Consider the following 22,253-nt stretch of genomic DNA (forward strand, 5'->3'; position numbering starts at 1 on the left):
TTTCTGTCACAAACCGATTCCCTGATGTACAATTTTAGTTAAACTCTGTCCCATCCTGTTCCTTTCTGCTTGTCTTCAGCCACATTCCCATGCTGTTCCATTGCTTCACCTTTTCCCTTTGGATTTGGAAAGCTCGTTTCACCTGCATCCTTTCTGTCAGTTTAATGCCCTGTCCATAAACCTACCGACATGATTGGCCAGGACACTGCTCCCAGCACAGTTCCAGGGGGACCATCCTAATAGATTTTTTAAAAATCAGGTATGGGATGTGTGAGTCTCTGGCTGACCAGCCTTTCTTGCCCAGCGCTAGAAGCCCTTGAACTGAGTGACTTGCTCGGCCATTTCAGAGGGTAATTGAGAGGCACTTTGCTGTGGGGATGTCGTGCAGACCACGTGAGGATGGGCAGATGTCCTTTTCTGAAGGACAAGTGTTTGGATTTGTTGTACATCAGTAATGGTTTCATAATTATTTGTGGATTGTTAATTATTATTTTTAAAATTATTGATTTCAAATGTCTCCTTTTCAGATGGTGGGATTCAATCCTGCCTCCCCTGAATATTAGCTGAGGTTTTGGATTCATTCTCTCGCAATAATATCACTAGGCCATTACTTCACCTGCTCACTGTGTGCTCATCCCTGATCACTGATACCAGGGCATCATGAAACTAAACCCATTCTTCCAACATGACTGTGTGATCCTGACATCGTCCAGCAATCTGGGACTATTACTTAATATCGCTCCGTTTTCCTGATCTCTGTGGAACTCAGTGCCATTCTCCATGTGTAACCCTCACTGCATCAGTCTAATTTCCCATTCTGTCTATTTCTCTTTCTCCTGTTGGAATTCAGGGAAGTCCTGACTCAATAGCCTTCCCAGATGCTGGGTGGATCGTCCATCACCTCATTGAACGCAGTTGGTCTGCCAGAGAGAGACAAAGGAAAAGGAGAACTGGAGCCTTCAATAAATCCTGTAGTGAGGTAAGATCACCCACAGTGCACAGAGCAAAGAACAATGAGAGGGCTCCAAACATCTGTGAACACAACATGACATAGATACAGTGCTGGAGGGGAGCACAGTACACACACACACACCCTGGTGCTGGAAAAGCACGGCAGGTCAGGCAGCATCCGAGGAGCAGGAAAATCGATGTTTCGGGCAAAAGCCCTTCATCAGGAAGAGAGGCTGGGAGCCTGCAGAGTGGGGAGATAAATGAGAGGGGGGTGGGGATGGGGAGAAAGTAGCATAGAGTACAATAGGTGAATGGGGTGGGGAAGAGGTGGATAGGTCAGAGTCGAAGATGGGGGAAGGTAGCAAAGAGTACAATGGGTGAATGGGGGTGGGGATGGGGGTGATAGGTCAGAGAGGAGGGTGGAATGGATAGGTGGGAAGGGAGATAGGCCATTAGGACAGGTCATGAGGGCGGTGCTGAGCTGGAAGGCTGGAGGTGGGGTGAGATAGGGGAAGGGGAAATGAGGAAACTGGTGAAGTCCACATTCATGCCCTGGGGTTGAAGTGTTCCGAGGCAGAAGGTGCGGCGTTCTTCCTCCAGGCGTCGGGTGATGAGGAAGTAGTGGTGGAGGAAGCCCAGGACCTGCATGTCCTCGGCAGAGTGGGAGGGGGAGTTGAAATGAAGGGTCACAGGGCGGTGGGGTTGATTGGTGCGGGTGTACCAGAGATGTTCCCTAAAGTGCTCTGCTAGGAGGTGTCCAGTCTCCCCACTATAGACGAGACCACATCAGGAGCAACGGATACAATAAATGATATTGGTGGATGTGCAGGTAAAACTTTGGATGTGGAAGGCTCCTTGGGGGCCTTGGATGGTGGTGAGGGAGGAGGTGTGGGCGCAGGTTTTGCAATTCCTGCGGTGGAAGGGGAAGGTGCCAGGAAGGGAGGGTGGGTTTTTCGGGGGCGTGGAACTTACCAGGTAGTCAGGGAGGGAAAGAGGAGAGGGGTGGGGAGGGAAATATATCCCTGGTGGTGGGGTACGTTTGGAGGTGGAGGAAATGGCGGCAGATAATTTGGTTTATACGAAGATTGGTAGGGTGGAAGGTGAGCACCAGGGGCGTTCTGTCCTTGTTACGGTTGCAGGGGTGGGGTCTGAGGGCGGATGTGCGGGATGTGGACGAGATGCATTGGAGGGCATCTTTAACCACGTGGGAAGGGAAATTCCGATCTCGAAAGAAGGAGGCTATCTGATGTGTTCTGTGGTGGAACTGGCCCTCCTGGGTGCAGGTACGGCGGAGGTGGAGGAATTGGGAATAGGGGTTGGGAATTTTGCAGGCGGTAGGGTGGGAAGATGTGTAATCTAGGTAGCTGTGGGAGTCGGTAGGCTTGTAAAAAATGTCGGTGTCAAGTCGGTTGTCATTAATGGGGATTGAGAGGTCCAGGAAGGGGAGGGAGGTATCAGAGATGGTCCAGATAAATTTAAGGTCAGGGTGGAATGTGTTGGTGAAGTTGATGAATTGCTCAAACTCCTTGAGGGAGCACGAGGTGGTGCCAATGCAGTCATCAATGTTGCGGAGAAAGACGTGGGGAGTGGTGCCATTGTAACTACGGAAAATGGACTGTTCTACGTAGCCAACAAAGAGACAGGCATAGCTGGGACCCATACGGGAGCCCATGGCTACCCCTTTGGTTTGGAGGAAGTGGGAGGATTTGAATGAAAAATTATTAAGTGTGAGGACAAGTTCAGCCAAACGAATGAGAGTATCGGTGGAAGAGTACTGTTGTGGACGTTGGGAGAGGAAGAAACGGAGGGCTTGGAGATCCTGGTCATGGTGGATGGAGGTGTAGAGGGTTTGGATATCCATTGTGAAGATGAGGCGTTGGGGGCCAGGGAAACGGAAGTCTTGGAGGAGTGGAGGGTGTGAGTGGTGTCTCGAATGAATGTGGGTAATTCCTGGACTGGGGGATAGGACAATGTCGAGGTAGGTAGACATGCGTTTGATGGAGTAGGAGCATGCTGAGACAATGGGTCGGCCAGGTGGTCAGGCTTGTCGATCTTGGGAAGGAGGTAGAACCGGGCAGTGCGGGGTTCCCGGACAATGAGGTTGGAAGCTGTGGGTGGGAGATCTCCTCCTGAGGTGATGAGGTTCTGTATGCTCTGGGAGATGATGGTTTGCTGATGGGAGGTGGGTCATGGTAGAGGGGGTTGTAGGAGGAGGTGTCTTTGAGTTCGCATCATGGTTTCAGCGGTGTAGAGATCAGTGTACCAGACTACCACTGCACCCCCTTTATCTGCTGGTTTGATGGTGAGGTCGGTATAGGAGCAGAGGAAGTGGACGGCTGCACGTTGTGAGGGTGAGAGGTTGGAGTGGGGGAGGGGGTAGATAGGATAAGGCAGTTAATGTCCCGGTGGAAGTTGGAAATGAAGAAATCGAAGACAGGTAATAGGCCAGCGCGGGGTGTCCAGGTGGATGGAGTGTATTGGAGGCCAGCAAAGTGGTGCTCAGAAAATAGGCGGGAGTCTTCATTGTAAAAGTAAGCTCCGAGGCGGAGGTGGTGGAAGAAGTGTTCGATGTCACGGCGTATATTAAATTCATTGATGTGTGGACGGAGGGGAATAAACGTGAGGCCTTTGCTGAGGACTGATCATTCGTCCTCAGTGAGGGGGAGGTCAGGGGGATGGTGAAAACTCGGCAGGACTGGGAGCTGGGACCAGGCGTAGGTGTGGAGCTGGGGGAGGCGACGGAGCCTGTAACTGTAGTGGGTGTGGTGTTAGGGTGAATGGGGATAGAGTCATGAGCAGGGGTGGTGTTCCCCTCAGGGTTCTGGGAGCAGGGATGGTGACGGTGGGACCTGGGGGTGGTGTCAGCAGAATGCAGATGAGTGGCGTTGGTGGGGGCGGAAGTGGTGGCAAACACGGCAGTGGGGGAGGGGGGGGGCGTGGAAGTCACTGAGTATGTGACATCAGCGATGATGTGAGGGGTGGAAGTGATGTCACTTGCAGTGTATGAGGAATTGTGAGCGGCAGAAATGGCATTTACTTTATTTTAACCAATAATTTCCCGTCACAAATCTATTTGACAATGTCGTTTTTAATTAAATTCAGTCCCTTACTGTTTCTTTCTTTTGGTCTTCATTCACATCTCCATGGTGTTCCAATATTTCAACCTTTCTCTTTGGACTTAGGAATTTCCATTCACCTCAGACCTGTCCCCCTCCTCATCTGTGTCCATTTATAGCACACTGCATAATCCTGGTACCAGAGGAGCCTATCCCAATAAAATAGCTCAGTCCTCCCTGAGTACTGGTAGCAGTGCTCACTGGTCAGAACCACTTCTGTTGATACCATTGTGTGATCCTGACACCTTCCAGCACACTGCTGATATCACTCAGTCTCTCTCCATGTGGTATCCCTCACTGCGTGGGTCTAATTGCTGCCTCTGTCAGCGTCTCTCACTCTTGCAGCTACTCCAGATCCTGAGCCAACAGCATTCTCCACTCCAGAGGGAAGCAACTGCACAGGCCATGGATGGAGACTGGGAATTTCCGGATCTCTGTGGGACTCAGTGCCATTCTCCATGTGTAACCTTCATTGCATTAGTCTAATTTCCCATTCTGTCTACTTCTCTGTCTCCTGTAGGTATTCCTGATGTCCCTGACTCAGCAGAATTCCCAATTCCTGTCTTGTCCATCACCACATTGAAGACAGTTGGTCAGCCAGAGAGAGATGGAGAGTGAGATCTGGAGCCTTCAGTAAATCCTGCAGCCGGTAAGATCACTCACAGTAAACACCACAGGGAGGAGTTAGTGGACTTTAATTCAGATCCTGAGGGTATGATGTAGGAACAATGCTGGGCAAGGAGAATGAGAAAATTCTCAGGCTTCATTATCACCATCTTGTCTGTAAATTCATTGTTCCACAGAACCCTCCCTATGTCTGTCAGTTTCTCCATTGTCTGTTTCATCTATACCACTTCCCCTATCTCTATCAGCCCCTACAATCCTGCTTATCCCTGTAAGTTCCTCCGACCAGTACAACTCTCCAAGTTTCTGCCTTTGCCTTTAGTGCCGGGTTCTGTCACATCTCTCCTAAACTCAAGAAAAACAACTCTTCAGTTCCTCAAGCCATCCTGGTCAGTGTAGTCCTTTCCAGACCTGAAAAACCTCCCTGTCTTTATGACTTTTTTGAACTCCGACTACCTTCATGATCTCTGTAACCTTCCCGTCACGACAAAAAAAAGCTGTGTACCTTAGTAACCTCCTCCAGCTGTTAGACTCCTCCTTGTCTCTGGGCACAAATCAGAGTGACCCTGCTTTTCTCATCAATTAGTTTCTCCATTTCTAATGATGACTATGAACTCTTCCTGTCTCTAAAACGCACTCAGTCTCTGTAAACTCTGCTGGTCCCGATTGATGGAATTTCCTTCGGTAACTACAAACCTTTATACCTTTAACCTCCTCCAGACGCAACCACACAGTTTATTTCTAAAACCTCTGAGTGATAGAGTCATAAAGATGTACAATTTGGAAACTGACCCTTCGGTCCAACCCGTCCATGCCGACCAGATGTCAAATTCAATCTCGTCCCACCTGCCAGCACCTGGCCCATATCCCTTCAAACCCTTCCTATTCATATACCCTTCCAAATGCCTCTTAAATGTTGCAATTGTACCAGCCTCCACCACATCCTCTGGCAGCTCATTCCATACAGGAACCACCCTCTGTGTAAAAGTTGCCTCTTGGGTCTCTTTTATATCTTTCCCCTCTCACCATAAACCTATGCCCTCTATTTCTGGACTCCCTGACCCCAAGGGAAAAGACTTTGATTATTTATCCTATCCATACCCCTCATAATTTTGTAAACCTCTGTAAGGTCACCCCTCAACCTCCGATGCTCCAGTGAAAATAGCCCCGGCCTGTTCAGCCTCTCCCTGTAGCTCATATTCTCAAACCCTGGCAACATCCTTGTAAATCTTTTCTGAACCATTTCAAGTTTTACAAACCTTTCCGATAGGAAGTCTACCAAAATTGCACACAATATTCCAACAGTGGCCGAATCAATGTCCTGTCCAGCACAACATGACCTCCCAACTCCTGTACTCAATACTCTGACCAATAAAGGAAAGCATACCAAATGCCGCCTTCACTATCCTGACTACCTGTGACTCCTCATTCAAGGAACTATGAACCCACACTCCAAGGTATCTTTGTTCAGCCACTCACCCTAGGACCTTACCATTAAGTGGATAAGTCCTGCTAAGATTTGCTTTCCCAAAATGCAGCACCTCGCATTTATCTGAACTTAACTCCATCTGCGAGCTCTCAGCCCATTGGCTCAGCTGGTTCAGATCCTGTTGTCGTCTGAGGTAACATTCTTCGCTGTCCACTACACCTCCTCCAATTTTGGTGTTATCTGCAAACTTACTAACTGTACCTCTTCTGCTTAACATCCAAATCATTTATGTAAACGACAAAAAGTAGAGGACCCAGCAACGATCCTTGTGGCACTCCACTGGTCACAGGCCTCCAGACTGAAAAACAACCCTCCACCACCACCCTCTGTCTTTTACCTTTGAGCCAGTTCTTTATCCAAATGGCTAGATCTCCCTGTATTCCATGAGTTCTAACCTTGCTAATCAGTCTGCCATGGGGAACCTTTTCGAACGCCTTCCTGAAGTCCATATGGATCACATCTACTGCTCTGCCCTCCTCAATCTTCTTTGTTACTTCTTCAAAAAACTCAAACAAGTTTATGAGACATGAATTCCCACACACAAAGCCATGTTGACTACCCCAATCAGTCCTTGCCTTTCCAAATACATGTACATCCTGTCCCTCAGGATTCCCTAACAACTTGCTCACCGCCGAGGTCAGGTTCACCGTCCTGTCATTCCCTGGCTTGTCTTTACTATCCTTCTTAAACAGTGGAACCACTTTTGCCAACCTCTAGTCTTCTGGCACCTCACCTGTGACTATTGATGATACAAATATCTCAGCAAGAGATCCAGCAATCACTTCTCTAGCTTCCCACAGAGTTTTCGGGTACACCTGATCAGTTCCTGGGGATTTGTTCACCTTTAACCATTTCAAGACATCCAGCACTTCCTCCACTGTAATCTGGACGTTTTGCAAGATGTCACCATCGATTTCCCTACAGTCTATATCTTCCATATGCTTTTCCACGGTAAATACTGATGCAAAATATTCATTTAGTATCTGCCCCATTTTCTGTGGCTCCACACAGTGGCCGCCTTGCTGATCTTTGTGGGGCCCTATTCTCTCCCTAGTTACCCTTTTTTCCTTAATATATTTTTTAAAAACCCTTTGCATTCTCCTTAATTCTATTTGTCAGACCTATCTCATGTCCGCGTTTGCCCTCCTGATTTCCCTCTTAATTATAGTCCTACTTCCTTTATACTCTTCTAAGGATTCACTTGATCTATCCTGTCTATACCTGACATATGCTTCCTTCTTTTTCTGAACCAAACACTCAATTTCTTTAGTCATCCAGGATTCCCTCTACTTACCAGCCTTCCCTTTCACCCTGACAGGAATATACTTTCTCTGGACTCTTGTTATCTCATTTCTGAAGGCTTCCCATTCTCCAGCCATCCCTTTACCTTCGAACATCTGCCGCCAATCGGTTTTCAAAAGTTCTTGCTTAATACCGTCAAAATTGGCCTTTCTCCAATTTAGAACATCAACTTTTAGATCTGGTCTATCCTTTTCCATCACTATTTTAAAACAAATAGAACTATGGTCGCTGGCCCCAAAGTGCTCCCCACACTGACACCTCAGTCACCTGCCCTGCCTTATTTGCCAAGAGTAGGTCAAGTTTTGCACCTTTTCTAGCAGGTATATCCACATACTGAATCAGTAAATTATCTTCTACACACTTAAAAAATTCCTCTCCATCTAAACTTTTAACACTATGGCAGTCCCAGTCAATGTTTGGAAAGTTAAAATCCCCTACCATAACTACCCTATTATTCTTACAGATAGCTGAGATCTCCTTCCAAGTTTGTTTGGCAATTTCCCTTTGACTGTTGGAGGGTCTGTAATACAATCTCAATAAGGTGATCATCCCTTTTTATTTCCCAGTTCCACCCAAATAACTTGCCTGGATGTATTTCTGGGAATATCCTCCCTCAGCTCAGCTGTAATGCTATCCCTTATCAAAAATACCACTCCACCTCCTCTCTTGTCTCCCTTTCTATCCTTCCTGTAGCATTTGTATCCTGGAACATTAAGCTGCCAGTCCTGCCCATCCCTGAGCCATGTTTCTGTAATTGCTCTGATATCCCAGGCCCATATTCCTAACCATGCCCTGAGTTAATCTGCCTTCCCTGTTAGGCCCCTTGCATTGAAATGAATGCAGCTTAATTTATTAATCCTACCTTGTCCCTGCCTGTCCTGACTGTTTGCCTCACTTCTGTTCTCAGTTGTACCCATCTCAGAACAAGTTCCCAAAATCTTCCCTGTGATTGTTACCACGTCCCATCCCTGCATTCCTCAAAATTCCTGGAAAATCCTCCCATTCCTAAAACCCGCCCTGTATCTATCAGCTGTTCCATCTTCCACAACCCTCCCTATCACTGTAAGACAGCCCCCCCGTCCCAGTTACTACAGCCCGCTGCATCACTAAATGCCAGTAGTCACTGTGCATCTCTATAAACTTACTATCTATATAACCTCCTTCAGTTCCCACAGCCCTCCCTATCTCCATACAATCCTTCAGTCCTCACAACTCTTCCTATCCATGTAACCTGAATCATTCCCCACAAACCTCCCTAACTCCATAAACTCCAAAAGGCCCCACGACCCTCCCTATCTCCATAATCTCATCCTGACCCAATGACACTCCCGCTCAGAGTAACCTCCTTCAATCCCCATGATCCTCCTGATCTGTGCAACCTCATTCAGGCCCAACAGCCCTGCAGATCTCTTTGGCCCCTTTCAGGCCCCACAGCACTCCCTATCTCCATAATGTTCTTCAGTCACCACTGCACTCTCTGTGTCCATAATCTCATACAGTCCCCACATCATTACCTCCTTAATTCCAAAGCCTCAATTACCTGTTGAACCTGTAAACTACCTTTTTCAGACTGAGAAACAAGAACTCCCATACCCATTTCTGCTGCCAGTCTTAAACCGAACAGTGTCAGCCTGACAGTAGGTCGGGAGCTGAAATATGTTTGAAATGATATGTCAATATTCAATAACTGGACCCTTAGAAACACATTTAATAAAAAGACAATGTGGATTTGAGCCTGTTGGATTGTATTTATATTGGTGTGAGTATAAATGGCAGAGTAGATAAGGGTGAAGGAGTGACTGTAGTGAGGATACGGTGTATTTGAATTATCAGAAGCCGTTACACAAGTTTCAATAAGGGCTAAGGAGTAACTTGGTAGAGAATAGGGCACCTTAACTATCAGGAGGTGGGTGAGATATTGGACAAGATAGTGTTGTCAGAAGTTACTGTGGAGAAAGACATGGAAGCTCGGGAACTTGGGGAAATAAAGAGTGATGTGTTGGAAAGAATCCTCAACAGAGAAGAGAAAGTGTTGGAGTCTTAAAACAAATAAAGGTCGATCAATCCTCAGTAGCTCATTATGTCTATCCTAGAATATTGTGGGAAGCTAGGGAAGAGGTTGCGGTGTCCCTAACAGAGATATTTATATTATCCACAGACACAATGAGTTACCAGAAGACTGGAAGGTGGCTAATGTTATTCCATCACTTAAGGGTTGCAGGGAAAAGCAAGGAAATTACAGTCCCGTGAGCCCAGTGTTGGGGAAGTTGTTGGAGGAGATTCTGAGAGAAAGGAGCTATATATATTTGGAAAGGCAAGGGCTGATTCAGAGATAGTCAGCATTGCTTTGTGAGTGGAAAACCGTGTTTCACAAACTGGATTGATTCTTCGAGGAGTTGGCCAAGAGATAGATGAAGGCAGAGCAGTCACCGTTGTCTACATGAGCTTCAGTAAAGCATTTAACAAGGTTCCAAGGGATGTAGAACATCTAGTGAAGAGGAGGAAGGAAGCTAACCTCAGGTTGAGGAACCAAGAATCAGAAGCAGGGCTCTAGAGGGTTACATGGGCCAGCACGGTGGCTCAGTGGTTAGCACTGCTGCCTCACAGCACCAGGGACGCGATTTTGATTCCAGCCCCAGGCAATTGTCTGTGTAGAGTTTGCACATTCTCCCCATGTCTGTGTGAGTTTCCAATAGGTGCTTAGGTTTCCAAAGCCCAAAGATGTGCAGGTTTGGCGAATGAGCCAGAAGTTTTTCAAGAAAGGGAATCGAGATAATCCTGGGAATCACAGACCTGTCAGTCTTCTCTTTGTGATGTGCAGATTGTTGGAGAGGACTCTGAGAGATGAGATTTGTGATTCCTTGGAAAACCATAGTTTGATTAGAGAAAGCCAGCATGGCTTTGTAAAGGACAGGTCATGCCTCACAAATCTTATTGAATCCTTTGAGAATGTGACAAAACACATTTATGGCTCATTGAGAAAGTACAGAGCATGGGATACAGGGAAACCTGCCAGTCTGGATACAGAATTCCTGGCCCATAGAAGACAGAGGGTGATGACAGATGGAAATCATTCAGCCTGGAGCTCAGTGACCAGTGGTTTTCTGCAGAGAGACGTTACAGGACCTCTGCTCGTTGTGATTTTATGAATGACTTGGATGTGTGAATGAAAGAGTGGGTTAGTAAGTTTGCCAATGACACGAAGGTTGGTGGAGTAGTGAAGAGTGTGGAACGGGACATTGACTGGATGTAGAGCTGGGCTGAGAAGTGGTAGATGGAGTCAAATCAGGAAAAGTGTGAAGTGATTCATTTTGGAAGGTGAGACTTGAATGCAGAATACAGGGGTAAAGGCAGAATACTGGATAGTGTGGAGGAACAGATGGATCTTGGATTTCATGACCTGAGATCCGTCAAATTTGCCACCCAAGCTGATAATGTTGTTAAGAAGGAATATGTTGTATTCGCTTTCGTTAGCTGCGGGATTGAGTTTTAAAGCGTGAGGTTATGCTACAGGTCGGTGCAGCCCTGTTTAGATCCCGATTAGAATATTGTGTTCAGGCTTCGTCCCTTCATTTCAGGAAGGATATGGAAGCTTTAGAGAGGGTAAAGAGGAGATTTACCAGGATTCTGCCTGGACTGGAGGGCATGTCTTATGAAGAAAGGTTGAGGAAACTAAGGCTTTTCTCCATTGGAATGAAGAAGAGTGAGGGGTGACTTGGAAGAGGTGAACAATATGGTGTCAGGCATAGATAGAATGAATAGTGAGAGACCTCTTTATTCCATGGCATACATAGTACCAGGGGCATAATTTGAGGGTGATTGGAGGATGGGTAAGGGGAGAATTCAGATGTAGGTTCTACACGCAGAGAGTGGTGGGTGGGTGGAAAGGGACATTTTAACAGACTCTTGGATAGGCACATGGATAATAGCAAAATGAAGGGTATGTAAGTTAGTTTGATCTTACAGTCGGGTAAAAGATGTGCATGGCATGTGCGTGGCCGAAGGGTCTTGTGCTGTACTGTTCTGTGTTCTACGATCCGTATGGTAAACTGGGTAATATGGTCAGATCAATGTAGAAGGATATGACATTCAGGAGGAGCTAGTCAACTGGATACAAAATTGGCTTGATGGTAGGAGACAGAGGGTGATGGGAGACTTATTGTCTTTCTGACTGGAGACATGTGACCAGCGGTGAAGTGGGTACCCTGTTGTTTGTCATTTGGATAAATGGTTTGGATGGGAATATTGGTTTCCTGGTAAGTAATTGTTTTGGGTGATACTGAAATTGGTGGGAAAGTGGAGAGTGAAGGTTATCTGTGATACAAAAGGATGAACAGTCCTGCTGGGATAGTGGGCTGAAGAATAGCAGATGGAGTTTAATTAGATAAATGTGAAGAGTTCCATTTTAGTGAAACAAACCAGGGTGGGACTTGTACAGTTAATGTTCGGGCCCTGGGTCGTGTTGTCAGTCAGAGACGCAGGAATGCAGGTAGACAGTTCTTTGAAAGTGGTGTCACAGGCAGACAAGTTGATGAAGCAGGCGTTTGGGATGGTTACCTTCTTTGTGCAGAGCATTGAGAGTAGAAGTTGGGATGTCATGTTGTGGCTGTACAGGACATTGGTGAGGCCACCATAAAAGCATTGTTGATCACTAGGAAGTACTCATCTGGTTCACTTACGTCCTTGAGAGAAGAACATCTGACATTCCAACCTGGTCTGGCCTGCGCGTGACACCAGACCCACAGCAATATGGTTGACTCTGTGCTATGCTCAGGGTAATTAGCAGTGACACCCTCATCCCATGAATGAATAAATAAAAATACATATGTCCCTCCCTACCTCTGTAAACCCCTCCAGCTGCAGCAATCCGTACTGACTTTGTAACACCGTTCAGACCCTGACCCCTCTCTGTAACACTCTCACCACCTCCAGCACCTTCACCTCTCCCAGTTCCTTTTGGGACATAAAACCTTGACAATTATTCCCTCTTCCATCTGACCTCCTCCTGTGAGCAGACCCTTTGCAATCCCTTTAAAACTTACTCCTAAAACATTCTCTCACTTCAGGATTTTAAGTACGTTTTGGTGATCCTCTAAGCCCGATAATCTAATATGATCCTTTTTACTTGAGTGTGGGACCGGTGGGGATTTCTTGCTGAGGATTTGTCTGTTTCAATGGAATGTCCTTTTGTTGAGTGTTTTACACTGTTCCTTCAAATGTTTTCCACTGTTCATTGACAGGCACATATTTCAGTCTGTTTAGCCTATTTACCTTGGTCAGTTCTCCTCTCAAACCCATGTTATTGGTTATTTTTGTTTCTAGTTGTAGCTTGTCCTTTCTGTGATTCACTTTAAACCTTTACATTACTTTAAACTGCACTTTATCACAATTTCCATGAAGATCTCTCCAGGTGACATGACTCATTCACTCAGTTTCATCACACAATGGTCGCTCTGAGACAGTTACGTCCCTCACCAGTTGCACAATTTGTTATTCAAAGAAACACTGGAAAAAAAATTTTCTGAACTCCTCTTCCAATATCACTGTTGTCAGTGTGACTGTCCCAGATTATGTGAATATTGAAGTTTCCGAAAATTCCAATGATTTCCTGTGTAATGCAGTGATGAGCAATGGAATGCTGTTCGGTGGCTAAAACTGTTCTGCTGCTTGTGTCCTTGGCAAGTAGTAGCCAGAATTTACATTCAGACGGACTCTACTTCATGATCTGAGACCAAATGCTTTCTCTGTAATGTCTTTCTTACCCATTATTGTTAGCGTTACCCATTTTGCCTGAGTTTCTGCAAGGTTGTGATCCATTGAATATTTATGTCCACCTTTTGTTCGCCCTGTAACCACGTCTCTCTGGTGTCTAAATATTTTTTTATCTCAGTGTCAGAAATCCATCTACCTTATTGATAAGACTTCGTCCATTCAAAATAAATCATAATTTACTCTTTCCCTCAATTTTCTGTCACAAACCTATTCACTGATGTACAGTTTTAGTTAAACTCTGTCCCCATTCTGTTCCTTTCTGATTGCCTTCAGCCACATTCTCATGTTGCTCCATTACTTCACCTTTTCTCTTTGTGTTTGGAAAGCTCCTTTCACCTGGACCCTGTCCCAGCATTCTCTCTGTCAGTTTAAAGCCCTATCCATAAACCTACAGACATGATTGGCGAGGTCACAGGCCCTAGCACAGTTCCAGTAGGACCATCCTAATGGATTTTTTTATAAATCAGGTATGGGATGTGGGTGTCCCTGGCTGACCAGCCTTCATGGCCTATCCCTAGCTGCCCATGAGCTGAGTAGCTTGCTCGGCCATTTCAGAAGGCAATTGAGAGGCAAACACTTTGCTGTGGGTATGTCATACAGACCACGTGAGGATGATCAGATTTTGTTGTCGCAAGGGCAAGTGGGCGGCACGGTGGCTCAGTGATTAGCACTCCTGCCTCACAGCACCAGCGTCCCAGGTAAATTCCAGCCCCGGGCGACTTTGTGGAGTTTGCACATTCTCCGCACGTCTGCGTGAATTGCCTCCGGATGATCCGGTTTCCTTCCACGGTCCCAAGATGCGCAGGTCAGGCGAATTGGCCATGCTACATTGCCCCTAATGTTAGGTGTATTAGGTCGAGGGTGATGGGTCTGAGTGGGTTACTCTTGGGTCGAAAGGCCTGTTTCCACACTGTAGGTGATCTTACGGATTGTGTTTTTTGTACATCAGCAATGGTTTCATATTTGTTTATGGGTTGTGAATTGATATTTTTTAAATTATTGATTTTAAATTCCACCATATCTTGTGATGAGATTCAAACCTGCCTCCCCTGAGCACTAACTGAGGTTTTGGACAAATGCCCTAACAATAATGTTACTCGGCCATCACTTCACCTGCTCACTGGTTGCTCATCCCTGAGCACTGATACATGAAGCTAAACCTATTCTTCTAACATGACTGTGTGATCCTGATACCTTCCTGCACTCTGGTGATATCGCTCAGTCTCTCTCCATGTGGTATCCCTCACTGTGTGGGTCTAATTGCTGCCTCTGTCATTGTCTCTCGCTATTGCAGCTACTCCAGATCCTGGGCCAACAGAATTCTCCACTCCAGAGAGACACAACAGTGCAGGCTAGGGATGGAGTTTGGGATTTTCCAGATATCTGTGGGGCTCATTTCCATTCTCCTTGTGTAACCCTCACTGCATCAGTCTAATGTCCCATTCTGTCTATTTCACTGTCTCCTGTCGATACTCAGGAAGTTGCTGACTCAATAGACTTCCCAACTGCTGTGTGTCTCATCCATCACCTCATTGAAGATGGTTGGTCAGGCAGAGAGACAAAGGGAAGGGAGATCTGCAGCCTTCAATAAATCCTGCAGTGAGGTAAGATCACTGATAGTGCACAGAGCAGGGAGCAATGAGAGGGCTCCAAACATCGCTAACAAGACATGATATAGATACAGTGCTGGATGGGGAGCACAGTATAGACACACCCCATGCTCAATCACCACGTCTACTTTAACTTATGTTGCACTGAGAAAGCATCGGGAGTTCATAGTTATCAATCCAGTCCTGCGCTGTCTAAGTGAGCATCAGGACAACAGACGTTAAAGCTGGCTTCCGACGAGAGGTTGGGAATGCTGCCTGGAATCTTTCTGTTCTGTGTTCTTCCTCCAACACTGTACTAAGTCTCACTACTCTGCAACACTGTATCTATGGCATGGCTTGTGCACCAGTGCCTTCAGTCATTTTTAACTCCTATAACAGTAGTTGTCCCTGTAACCTGCTCCATTCCCGACAGTCCCTCCACATATTTGAGACGTACTGCATTCCAGACTACCATCCCTATCGCTGTAACTTGTTTCAGTGTCTACAACATGCCTTATTTTGGTACACTAATCCTCTTTAACTGGATACAGAGTGATACAGCACGGAAACAGAACCTGAGGTCCAACCCCTCAATGCTGCCCATATTACCTAAACTGAATGAGTCTCATTTGCCTCCATTTGGCCCTTATCTCTTCAAACCTTCTCCTCTCCATGTACCTGCCCAAATGTCTTTTCCATGCTGTAATTGTTCTTGTTTCTCCCATGTGCCTGAGGCAGTCTGTTCCGTTTATGCACCATTCTCTGTGGATAATGTTCCCCCTCAGCTCCCTCTTTAAATCCTTTCTGTCTCTCACCTCCTGTTCATACCCTCTAGTTTTGGACTCACATATCTTTGGTTATTCACCATTCTTAGCGTCACCCCGTGGCCTCCTCTGCCCAAGTGAAATATTTAGGGCAATGTTACAAGTATCTCCAACGTATGAAACAAAGTGCTGGCGAATGTTGGCAAATGTGCCAAATGCTGCTTTCCCCACCCTGTCCACCTGTGATCCCACTTCCGAGGAACAATGTAACTTGCACCCCCTGGTCTCTCTCTCTCTCTCTCTCTCTCTTCAACAACCCTGGCCAGAGCCCTTCCATTAACTGTATTAGTCCTCCCTGGTTTGTCTTAACAAAATCCAACACCTGAATTAAACTCCATCTTTCATTCCTTTGTCCACTGGCCCAGTTGGTCAGTATCCCCTTTGATAACCGTATTTACTGCCCACTACACCATTCATTTGATCATCAACAAACTTTCGCACAATCACTCCTATATTTTCACCCAAATCGTTTATGTCGATGATGCACATCAGTGGACCCAGCCCTGATCCTTTCTTCAATAATGGAATCAAACCATATTCTTGTCATAGAGCCATACAGCATGGAAACTGACCCTTCAGTTGATACCCACCATAATCTAAAATTAAACTCTTCCCAGCTGCCTGTTGCTGGCCCATATCACTCCAACCCTTCGCTATTCACCTGTTTATCCAAATATCTTTTAAACGTTGTAATTGTACCCACATCAACCCCTTTCTTAGGAAGCTCATTCCACACTCAAACCACCCTCTGTGTAGCAAATTGCCCCATATCTTTTTTTTGAACATCTCTCTCCTCTAACCTTAAAAATGTGGCCCCTCCTCTTGAGACTCCCCCGTCCTGAGGAAAAGGCAACTACCATTAAATTGATCTATGTACCTCATTTTTTTTCATAAACCTTTATAGCATCATGTCTCAACCTCCAGGCTCCAGTGAAAAAAGACTTAGCCTATCCAGCCATTTTTCAGAACTCAAGCCTTCCATACCCAGCAATATCCTGTTAAATCTCTTCTGAATGCCCTGCAGCTTAATAATATCCTCCCTGTTAACTGGGCGACCAGAACTGGACAGAGTATTGTAGAACAGGCCTCGCAAATGTCTGTGCAATCTCAACATGACGTCCCAAATCCTCCACTCAATGGACTGAGCAATAGTCAGGCATGCAAAGCACTGTCTTATCCATCCTGTGATGCAAGCTTCAAGGATTATGTACCTGAACCCAGAGGTCCCTCTGCTCTGAAACACTAACTGAAGCCTGAACATTAACTGTATAAGCTCTACCCTTGTTTGTTTTACAAAATGCATAATCTCGTATTTATTCAGATTGAATTCCATCTCTAGTTTTTCAGCCCATTCACTCCCTTCATCAAGATCCCTTTGTAATCTCAGAAAACCTCCTTCACTGTCCATGATGCCACCCTCCAGCCTGCCAGCCCATCACTCATGGCTGTCAGTAGTACACATACCTTTGCTAGGGGCTCCACAATTTCTTCCCTAGCATCCCTCAGTGTCCTGTGATACACTTAATCAGGTTCTGGGACTTGCTATAGCTTTGTGTTTTAAAACCCCCAGCACCACCTCTTCTATAACATGCACTCTTTTCAAGTCATAGAGATACCCAGCATAGAAACAGACCCTACGGTCCCCAACTCGTCCAGGCTTACCAGCAGATCTAAATAAATCCATTCCCTTTTCCAGCATTTGGCCCATATACGTCTACACCCTTACTATTCAGATACCTTTTAAATGTTGTATCAGTCTCCATTACTTTCTCTCTCAGCTCATTCCATACACCCATCACCATGTGTGTGAAGAAACTGTCCCTTCAGTCCCTCTGTAAACTATTCACCTCTAACCTTAAACTTATGCCCTCTAGTTTTGGGCTCCCCAACTTCTGGGAAAAGACCTTGAATGCGTACCCTATTCATGCCCCTCATGTTTATATAAACCTCTGTAAGGTCATCCCTCCGTCTCCGATTCTCCAGTGACAGTAACCCCAGCTTATTCAGCAACAACCCGGGCAATATCTTGTTAATCTTTTCTGAGCCCTTTCAAGTTTCACAACATCCTTCCTGTAGCAGACAGACTGGAATTGCAGAGTACTCCAATTGTGGTCTAACGTATTACTCTTGTTCCCCAGTCTTTCTCCACAGGAAGTTCTGGAATGAAAAAAATGTTTAGGATCTGAGAAAATATCCTACAGTTCCACACATCGATGGCCTCATTGATCTTTAATGGACATTATTTTGTCCTGAGTTACTTATGCACTCTTAATGTACTGATACAATCACTTTTGGATTCCCCTTTCCTTTTCTGCTGAGGCTATTTCATTTAGCCTTTCTCTATTCCTGTTTTCTTCTCAAAGTGTATTCCTACAGCCCCTGTATATCCTCAGGGATTCCCTTGATCCAGCTGGCTATTCCTGACATGTTGCCCCCTTTTCCTTGACCAGACCCTCAATAGACAGCCAGTGTTTCCGAATGCTGTCAGCATTGACCTGCACACAAACAGGAAAATGTTGGCACTGATCGATCAGTTTATCTCACTTTTAAAATATTCTCACTTGCCAAACTTCCCTTTCCCTGTAAATAATTCCCTTCCCCAATCACATTTTTAAAATTCCTGGCTAATACGATCAAGATTTGTCAGGCTCCATTTTATAACTTGCACTTGTGGACCAGGACTGTCCTTTTCCAAGGCTGTTTTCAAACTACTAGAACTGTGGTCACTTTGGCAAAATGCTTTCCCACTCACATCTCAGTCCCTTTCCCTACCTTAATTCCCAAGGGGAGGTCAGGTTTTGCCCCTTTCTCTTTTCAGGTCATTTACATATTGTTTGGCAGTTTTCTGGAACACAATTACCAAATTCCTCCCTTGCAACCACTGAACACTGGCAGTCCCAGTCGAGGTTTGGAAAGTTCAAAAACCCCAACCATAACAGCCCATTATTTTTGTTTGATATTTAAGATGTCCCGACATGTCTGCCACAGATTATTCTGGGTCAGCAGTCCGATTGTATCAAAGTGATGACCCATTCTTATTTCTCTGTTCCACTAACATAGCTTCACTGGACGATCCCACAGGAATATCCTCTCTAAGTACTGCTGTGATGATTCATGCAATGAAAACCCACCACCACACGTCCTCTCTTGCCTCCCCTTCCTGTAGCATCTCCACCTTGAAACAATGAACTGCCAGTCCTGTCCCTCCATCAGCTTTGTTTCTGTAATAACTATAATATCCCAGTCCCATGTTCCAATCCATGCCCTGAGTTCATCTTCCTTAGCTGTCAGGCCCCTCGCATTGAAATAAATGCAGTTTAATCATCAGTTTTCCCCCATTCCCTGCTATGTTCTTGCCTGCCCTGTCGGCTGAAATTCCTGTCTTTAACTTGTGTACCAGCCTCAATCTTCTTTCTGGCCTTACGTTTATTTAAGATCCAAAACCCTGCCAGACTGGGTTATATCCTCTCAAGCAGCTCCAGCAATTCACCCCACCAGGATATGGGTCCCTCACCCGCTCCCAGTTGAGGTGCCTTTCCCACCCTGTCAACCTGTGCTGACACCTTCAGCTGTCTATGGACCTTCTACTTTCATATCTGAGTTATTAATGTTCAATGGTTCCTGCACAGATCTCTGTGGTACACCCGCTGGTGAAAATATTCTATCCACTAATTTTGCACTTTAAAACTTTATAGTTCTTTAAACTGCACTTTATCACAATTTCCCAGACGATCTCTCCAGGTGACGTTACTCATTCACTAAGTTTTATCAAACAACAGTCGCTCGGAGACAGTTACGTCCCTCACCAGTTGCACAATGTGTTATTCTAAGAAACACTGAAAAAAATTCTCTGAACTCTTCTTCCAATATCACTGTTGTCAGTGTGATTGTCCCAGACTTTGCGAATATTGACGTTTCACTAAATGTTCACCATGCCTGTATTAAACATGCCAATGAATTCCTATTTATTGCAGTGACGAGCCATGAAATGCTGTTCGGTGGGTGGTCTAAATCTGTTCTGCTGCTTGTGTCCTTGGCAAGTAGTAGCCAGAATTTATATTCAGACTGACTCTACTTCATGATCTGAGACCAAATGCTTTCTCTGTAATGACTTTCTTATCTATTATTGTTAGCCTCGTCCATTTTGCCTGAATTTGCACAAGGTTGTGAACCATTGAATATTTATGTTCCACCTTTTGTTCACCCTGCAACCACATCTCTCTGGTGTCTAAATCCCTTTTATCTTTGTCACAAATCCATCTACCTTATTGCAGAGACTTTGTCCATTAATAAAAAAACATAATTTACTCATTCCCACAATTTCCTGTCACAAATGGATTTGCTGATCTACAGTTTAGTTAAACTTTGTCCCATCCTGTTCCTTTCTGTTGTCTCCGGTCACATTCCCACGATACTTCACGTTTTCTCTTTGGATTTGAAAAGCTCCTTTAACCTGAAGCTTGTCCCTGCATCCTCTCTATCAGTTGAAAGCTCTGTCCATAAATCTACCAACGTGATTGGCCAGGACATTGTTCCACTGGAACTGTGCTGGGACAAATCTGAATGGATTTTTAAAAAAATCAGGTATAGGATGTGGGTGTCTCTGTCTGACTAGCCTTTATTGCCCATCCCTTGCTGCCCTTGAGCTAAGCAGCTGGCTCGCCCATTTCACAGGGTAATTGAGAGGCAAACACTTTGCTGTGGGTATGTCGTGCAGACCACATGAGAGTGAACTGTTGTCTTTCTCTGAAGGTCAAGTATTTGGATTTTTATCAATACTTATTTATGGATTGTTAATTCCAATTTTTAAAACATATATTCATTTAAAATTCCACATGGTTAGAAGTTAGAAAGAAGAAGGGGGTGGTCACTTTGTTGGGACTGTATTGTGGACTGTTGTAGACCCAACAGATACCAGAGGAGCAGCTGTGTAGAGAGATTGCAGATAACTATAGGAATAATAGAGGAGTGCAGGCTGGAGATTTTAATATTCCCTGTACTGACTGGGCCACCTCGAGTATAAAAAGAACTGGACGGAGAGCAATTTTTCAAATGTGTCCAAGGAAGGTTCCTAAATCAATATGCAGAGGGTCCTACTCTACTCAGGCGGGTGCAACACTGGACCTCCCCTCAGAAAACGTGGTCGGGCAAGTGACTGAAGTGTCATTCAGAGAGCACTTTGGGTCCAGTGACCACAACTGTCTTCGTTTTAACATAGTTATGGAAAAAGATCAGCAGGTCCACAGATTGAAGAGGAAAACTGGAACAGGGCCAGATTTGGGGCCATTCTGCAGGATCTGGCCAGCGTCAATGAAGTGAATATAAAATTGCACAACGTCCAGTTATAATCCAACTCGCTTTGGAAGCGCTGGTGATCACTGTAACAGATGAAAGGCTTAAACTAAATTTGTTTGATATTATATTCCATGACACTGCCATCCTGTTGCTATAAATTCTGTAGCTTAGGATTGTGCTCCCCAACCACCTGATGAAGAAGCAGTGTTCTGAAAGCTAGTGCTTTCAAATAAACCGGTTGGACTGGAACCGAGTGTCGGGTGATTTTTAACTTTGTACACCCCCAGTCCGACACCAGCGCCTCCACATTATGATTCTAATCGATTGGGTGAGTCTGTTTGAAGGAAAAGGAACAACTGGCAAATGGGAGGCTTTTCAAAGTGTGATCTCAATTATCCAGGGCCAGTATGCCCCATTGGGGTAAAGGGAAAAGCTGGCAGGGTTAGGGATCCTTGGCTGATGAGGGATAATAAGGCTCTGGTCTTGAAATGAAGACTGCATGCATTTCCGTATCTACATATTCTTAAAGACACGATCAATCTGTGGAGACCCTACAATCCTCTCAGTCCCTGTTATACTCCCAATCTGCAGAAGTCATTCCAATACCTGTGACTCTTTCAATACAGTTCCTACAAGACCCACTATCGATGTGATATCTTTTCATTGCCAGCACCCACCCTGTCAATGTCAGCTCCTCCAGTGTCTCCATCCATCTACTCATTTCCACAATCTTCTCCAGCTCTTCCATGTGTAAACATCACCCTCCCCTACAACCCTTCCCACTCTGACCAAACTGGAGGAGGTTCCTAATGCTCCCTAATCTGTGAAACTGTCTCCAACCAAAATTGCTGTCTTTATCACTTGGAGAATCTGTCTGATTCCACACCCCCTTTATCTAAATAACCTGCAGAACCTCAGCCTTCCTGTGCCTATAAACATCTTCAGTCACGACGACTCTCCATACGTCTATGTGTTTTTCCAATCTGTACAGCCTACTTTAACTCTGTACCCAGCTCCATTCACCTGAAACATTCCTGTCTGTGTAAACACCCCATCCTACCAACATCCTTATCCCTGTAAACTGCTCCATTCCTCCCAACCTCCCCATCTCCATGAACTCCTGTAGGCCCGACAGCTCTCCACATTTCTGTAACCTCCTGTGGCTGTATGCTCCTCCCTCCCTGTGAAAGCACCTCCAGTCCCCACAATTCTCCCAGTCTGGTCATCTGCTCCAGATCAGACCATTGATGTCTCTGTTACCTCATAAAACCTGAGCAACGCCTCCTATTTG

At 45.5% G+C, this 22,253-nt stretch overlaps 1 long non-coding RNA gene across 1 annotated transcript in view; it reads left to right on the top strand.

The window, feature by feature from the left end:
* Positions 1-4,591: 4,591 nt before the first annotated feature.
* The window catches only part of LOC140453309 (uncharacterized), a 44,653-nt gene continuing 26,991 nt past the window's right edge, over positions 4,592-22,253 (top strand). Inside the window, exons 1-2 of the long non-coding RNA XR_011952345.1 lie at positions 4,592-4,716; positions 14,732-14,858. This is a non-coding gene — a long non-coding RNA (uncharacterized lncRNA). The remainder of the gene's footprint in view (positions 4,717-14,731; positions 14,859-22,253) is intronic.

Source organism: Chiloscyllium punctatum, chromosome 27 (genome assembly GCF_047496795.1).
Source record: "Chiloscyllium punctatum isolate Juve2018m chromosome 27, sChiPun1.3, whole genome shotgun sequence".
Taxonomy (NCBI): domain Eukaryota; kingdom Metazoa; phylum Chordata; class Chondrichthyes; order Orectolobiformes; family Hemiscylliidae; genus Chiloscyllium; species Chiloscyllium punctatum.